Source organism: Lathyrus oleraceus, chromosome 2 (assembly GCF_024323335.1).
Source record: "Lathyrus oleraceus cultivar Zhongwan6 chromosome 2, CAAS_Psat_ZW6_1.0, whole genome shotgun sequence".
In the NCBI taxonomy this organism is placed as follows: Eukaryota; Viridiplantae; Streptophyta; class Magnoliopsida; order Fabales; family Fabaceae; genus Lathyrus; species Lathyrus oleraceus.
Window position 1 is genome coordinate 59,347,310 of NC_066580.1, and position 6,710 is coordinate 59,354,019.

Sequence of the window (6,710 nt, forward strand, 5' to 3'; positions counted from 1 at the left end):
ATGATTTCAAGAATAGAGAGAATCGAAAACCAACCTCTTTGAAGATGCAGTTTCGAAACAGTGTTCTTCTGGCCTTGGAATGCAGAAACAATAGCTCAATGGTGTTTGTATTGATGAATGGACAACGAATTTTAGCTCAACAACCCTTGAGGCATCTCCAATCAATATCTGCCATGAAAGAAAGCTCAATGCAACAGTGTTGGAAATGCTCTACAGTTGGGAGATGATGCTTGCAAAGACCTCAACAAGGATGGTGGATGATGGTCCAATACACAGAAGCACGAATCCTTTGATAGTTTTCCAGAAAAAATCAAGTGAAGGAAATGAGAGTTTTTGAGAGAAAATGAATTTCAGATCTGATTTGTGAATAGTGGCTAGGGTTTTTCAGTCTGAAATGAGTCATATATACCCTTGATTAACAATGCATAAGCTTGGTTAGTGGAATGGTAATGGAATTTTGCTTAATGAAGTGTTTTGGTTAATTAGTGAAATCCACTCAAGTTGCATGTGCATGGCATGCTACAGTGCGAAAATGGGCCTAAACAATCTCCAAATGTGATTTTCAGTCATTTGCAATTGGTAGAATGCATTGGCAAAGCTTAATTTGAAAGTCCATTTTTCACCCCTCTCTTTTTTAATTCAATGCACTTGAAAAAGGCCATTTTGATTGGATGATTTTTGGTGAAATGTGATGAAGGATTTGGATAGAGCATATCAAATGTGACTTGTAGCAAAAAACCTCACTCAATTTGGCCAAATGGTTTGAAAGTTATCTCACTTTGAAGTTCAAAAATTCTTGAGAATGATTTGATCATAACTTGCCAACCATAAATGAAAAATGAGTGTTATTGGACTTTTTGGAAATGGGAGAACAAGATCTTCAACTTTCATGTTGGACAAAAATTCATTTGAAGTTTGTATGATGATGTAATTTTGAGGAGAAGCACTTTCCATTTTTGGCAAATTCCAATTACAGGTCAACTTACTATTTTTGGAAACTTTTTGTCTGACCTCAAATTCTTCACTGTGGATGTTTGACATGTTATATGAGGCTTGTATGGACATGAATGAGACCTCTCAAACCAATTCCCACCATCAAATCACTGATTAAATGCACAGTTGACCATAGTTGACTTTGCTAGGGTTTTGGTTGACTGAACCATGTTCTGATGAATTCCAAGCCCCTACCACTTGAGATCTTGATTCAAAATGATGTCACAACTCATATGAATCTTGATGAATGATCATGGTGCCCAAATTCTTCAAGAATGGCCACCATCTACTGTTCAAAGAATAATTTGACTGTTTTGACCTAGCTGGCTTCATCTGCAAGTAACATGGTTAGATGACAATATTTTTGTACTTTTGGTTAATAGACAGATGAAAAGCAATGATATACAAATGCAAAACATGCTTGGTGATCAAGAACCACACTCACAAGATAACCCACCCACTAGGAGGGAAGCAAAGGTGCACAAAGATCCTTGAGGCAATGATATGATATGATATGATGCCATGAGGGATCTTAGGGACAAAATTGGGGTCTTACAATGCATAAAATATTGAATTAAAGAACTTACCTTGATTAAATTTGATCATAGGTTGAGGTTGCTTCATGAGCAAGGCACAATCAATGTATAGTTGAATTAGGGTTTCCTTGGGAAACAATCCTCAAGCCCTTTGGGTTATCTTGATAAAATTGGCAAATTGAGATAATTGGGAGGCATACATGATGATCAGGAACTTTTTGGACCACTTTCATGCTTGTTCTCTATTGAAAAGTATATTTTCGGCAAATATTTTTATATCGTATCCACAGAGATTGGTTGTTATTACCGCCGTTCTATAATCCAAATTGTTATAAGTTTAGAAAGTAACCAAGTTGTTTTGTTTGAAAAGTTATCTTTTGAGTAAAATGTCAGTAAAATAATAAAATAGTTTTAATCAAATGTAAAAGGCTTGGCAAGATTGGAGTTCACTATTCAAATTGCTTATGATTCCTTATGACAACTATATAAATTCAAGATTATTGATGATGTTCAAGTATCCTCTCAATATCATTTATGTCTAAATGATATTGTGATAATCACTATATTAATCTTTAGACGATTTCTCCACCTAACTATCAATATAACAATCTTTAATGGTTGATATAAAAGAAGAGTAGTGAATAAATCTATTTCTACAACTTATTCACTACTTGAAAATATATTTTATGTCAAGACTTAAATAATCTCTTTCAACAACTACTCAAATCTAATATTCAACTTAGGGCAAAAATATCTTTCAATACATCAACAATCTTTCATCATATATAAGAGTCAAATGAAATACATAAACAAATAAGAATAGCTATTACCTCCAATCTTGACAAAATGGGGTTTAGCTCCTCATCATCATTTTGGAAAGCAAAAGGCAATGGAAGAATAAACTCTGTTTTTCTCTTACAAAATCTCCAACTATCAATGAATGAATGAACAATTTCCATTCTGTTTTCTAAAAATGGTTGACCTTTCCTAAAATGCTCATTTTCATCTAAAGCTGAAAAGCCCCCTAAAACAGATACAGAAATGGCAAAACACAGCTGGCCTTGAAAACAGCACACTTGGCCAAAACAGCTTGCTGGATTCGCAATGTTCGCGACGCGAACTGAAGCTACTTCAGCTTCCTTTCCTTGCAAGCTTCATCCAATTAATCTTCTGATAACATGAAATAATATCACATTCTAGGACTCGATTTAATTAAATTATATTATTATTCACTTCAATTTATTTCATTTTATTCGATACTACTTGGTATTTTGCTTCCTATTTATCTCAGGTAGTTTATTTGAAGCACAAGTGAAAAAGGAAGAAAAGGAGGTGCAAAAAGAAATGAAAAGAAGCAAATTCCACCAAGCCAAAGCCTAACCCAAAAGCACAGGCGCTGTGCCCGTGACGAGCGCCACACAAGGTGTGACGAGCGTCACGCCCTGCCTACTTGTGTTACGAGCGTAACACATGGTGTGACGGACGTCACACCATTCTCCTATATTTTTGGCTTCAGAAGCGCAACAGAGGCACGTTGAAGCCTATTGTTACGCTTGACTATTGGAACGTGAGGATTTTTACACGGAAAGCTTTTGGAAACCGTTACAAAAAGTGAGTAATATAAATAGTGGCTTTTGGCAAACCCTGCAGCTCTGGGCCGTCTCTCTTCTTCGTGCTCTTTCTCTTCCAGCCGTGCAAGCATACTTTACAGCATTATTTTTTATAGTTTTTACTTTTCTTTGCAATTTCTATTTTCTTTTTCAGTCAAGCTTTCAGCACTTAATTAATTTTTCACACAATAGTTTCTACACCGGAAATTATTGTGTACCTTTTACCGGATCTAACCTTACGTTAGACCCTAGGTTTTTTTTAATTCCTTCACTTTTATTTTCCTATCCGATTGAAGAATTCAAGAACAAATCCAACCGGTCTGTGGTGGAGTGTTCAAGATTGCCATTAAGTATTCAGGTTCTTTAATTATTGTTTGAATTTATATATGCCCTGTTTTATTGTTTATTTGCATTATTTGCCTGAGATGTTTCTATTTAAGCATGATGATTGTTTAGATCTGTTTAGCATGTCTGGCTAATTTATTTAGGTATCGGTATGTAAAGTAAGCGGAATGAAGGAATCAAAACTAAGTTGGTCTAATTACGTTTAAAAATAAAATCACTTTTTTTTTACGGTCTCAATTTACAGGTTTAATACCAAGGTTTTTGTACGAGAGTAAAAGACTAAAGAAGTTAAAATCAATAGAGCGAAAGTTTGAGTTTTTAACTGGACAGTGTAAATTGGACATTAATTCTAAATCAGGGCGAAAGCAATTTTTAGAGTTAATTAAATTCTAATCTTTTTCAAAAAGTATTTTTAAAAGTTAAATGTGAGGACGAAAGTTAAGCATTTGAAGTTAATTATATAATCTAAGTCAACAGAGCGAGACTTTGAGACGAGGGTGTTTAAATGATTAGTATTTTCTTAAAAAGAGTTTCTATGGATTCTATTGTTTTCGAAAAGTGATTTTGGACTTAACTAATAAGTGACAGCTACGTTAATATAAAGTCATAGTCTATTCAACAGAGCGAGAGTTTGAGAAAATATTTTTAATCAATAGTATCTACTGAAAAGATTTATTTTAAAACCAAGAAACCAACGAAGATTTGATTCCCTAATTACGACAAACTACATACCGATATCCGTTTAATTGATATTTAATTTAGATCTAGTTTTAGTTTTAACTTTTCCCCCGAAACAATCAAAATATCATCCGCCTTAGCTTTACGAAGTAACATTAGATAATGGTATATCGATTCATAAGTCCCTGTGGGATCGATATCTTTTAAAACTACGCGATAGAACTGTGCACTTGCAGTTAGTACCCCAATCGACTCATAAAGTCGCGATCAAGTTTTTGGCGCCGTTGCCGGGGACTTTTATTTAGTCGATATCGGAACTCTTCTGTTACACTGTAGAGACTAAGGCAATTTTTATTTTTTTCTTTCTTTCGTTGATTTGTATGCCACACACTCGCTCACAAGGCGAGCCGTTTTACTTACGAATCAACGACATCGAACTATATCTCCGAGTCTTACGACGAATTCGGGAATATCGTGTTGCAAACAATCTCCCTCCTATCGAAATTCCTGACCTCAAAAATCTTCTTCCTTCGCCGATACCCGAGATGGCAGAACCAGCTCGTGCTCTTCGAGATTACGCCGCTCCATCGCAAGATGAGCCGCATTCGAGTATTGCTCCACCCGCAATCGAAGCAAACAACTTCGAACTTAAACCTTCACTGTTGCAAGCAGTGCAACAGAACCAATTCTCTGGAAATCCTACCAAGGATCCAAACCTTCATTTATCTGTATTTGTCCAATACGCTGATACTGTTAAAGCTAATGGTGTCACTTCTGAGGCAATTCGACTTCGTCTTTTTCCTTTCTCGTTAAGAGATAGCGCTAGAAGATGGCTTCAGTCTCTTCCTTCCAACTCAGTCACCACATGGAACGAGTTGAAGAAAGTCTTCCTTGCCCGATATTTTCCTCAGGGCAAAACAGCTATGTTGAGAGCCCAGATAAATGGATTTAAACAGAAAGATAACGAGTCTCTTTTCGAAGCATGGGAAAGATACAAAGACATGATGAGACTTTGTCCACACCATGGTTTAGAGGACTGGTTAGTGATTCATACCTTCTATAATGGTCTCTTGTACAACACGAGGTTAACAATAGACGCCGCCGCAGGTGGTGCACTAATGAACAAACCTTACGCTGATGCTTATCAACTTATCGAGAGCATGGCCCAAAACCACTATCAGTGGGGAAGCGAACGAACAATGGTAGAAAAACCTCAAACGAAAACTGGCATGTACGAGATAAGTAACCTTGATCATGTTAATGCAAAAGTGGATGCTCTAGTCCAGAAAATTGAAAGTTTAAATGTATCACCTCCGGCCACCGTGGTTGCCATAACTCAGAATTGCGAAGTCTGTGGGATCCAAGGTCACCCTCCTGCAGATTGTCAACTCCTAACAGGAATCCAAGCAGAGCAAGTGAATTATGCTCAAGGAAATCCCTACTCGCATACCTATAACTCAAACTGGAAGAATCATCCTAATTTTTCATATAAGAGTAATAATGCTTTATACGCACCAGGACAAGCTCCAAATCAAGCCCCAGCTATACCTCCTGGATACCAAAAGCCGACCCCATCTACACCTAACAATAACGTTCCTAGGAAATCCAACTTGGAAATCATGATGGAGAACTTCATAGCTTCTCAACAGCAAACCAATAAAGATTTCTTAAACCAGAATGTACACACTGGCGAACAAATCAAACAACTAGCAAGTAAAGTAGATGCCCTGGCTACCCATAACAAAATGCTAGAAACACAAATATCACAAGTAGCTCAACAACAAGCGCCTACTGCTACTCCAACTGGTACATTTCCTTGACAGCCCCAACCTAACCCGAAAAGCCACGCTCATGCAATCATACTAAGAAGTGGAAGGACCAGTAGATCCAAGAACTGAGAGCCAAAACTCTAAAAAGTCAACTGAGGAAGAGAGTAAACCTAAGGAAAAGGAAGAGAGTAATAAGGAAACCGTAGAAAAGAAAGAACCTTATGTACCTCCACCGCCTTATAAACCACCTATCCCTTACCCTCAAAGGCTTATTAAAACCAAAGATGCGGGCCAATTTAAAAAATTTGTTGACCTACTGAAACAGTTAAACGTCACAATTCCATTTACAGAAGCTATTACGCAGATGCCCTCATATGCTAAGTTCTTAAAAGAAATTCTTTCTAATAAAAGGAAACTTGAAGATAGCGAAACTGTTACACTCACTGCTGAATGTAGCACTATAATCCAGAATATGCCTCCTAAACTTAAAGATCCGGGTAGTTTCTCTATACCCTGTCACATAGGAAAATTTGTCATAGACAAGGCCTTATGCGATTTAGGAGCCGGTATTAGTGTTATGCCTTTATCCATATGCAAGAAACTGGAAATGGGAGAATTAAGACCAACTAAAATGTCTGTGCAACTAGCAGATCGTTCCGTTAGATATCCTGTAGGAATTCTTGAAAACGTTCCCGTGCGCATAGGTCAATTCTACATTCCAACCGATTTTATAATTATGGACATTAGAGAAGATGAAGTTACACCCATTATACTGGGAA

At 36.8% G+C, this 6,710-nt stretch overlaps 1 non-coding gene across 1 annotated transcript; it reads right to left on the reverse strand.

Moving 5' to 3' along the window:
- Nucleotides 1–5,085: 5,085 nt before the first annotated feature.
- LOC127125023 (small nucleolar RNA R71) lies at nucleotides 5,086–5,192 on the reverse strand. The gene has a single exon (XR_007804489.1). It is a non-coding gene; the product is annotated as a small nucleolar RNA R71 (small nucleolar RNA).
- Nucleotides 5,193–6,710: the final 1,518 nt, after the last annotated feature.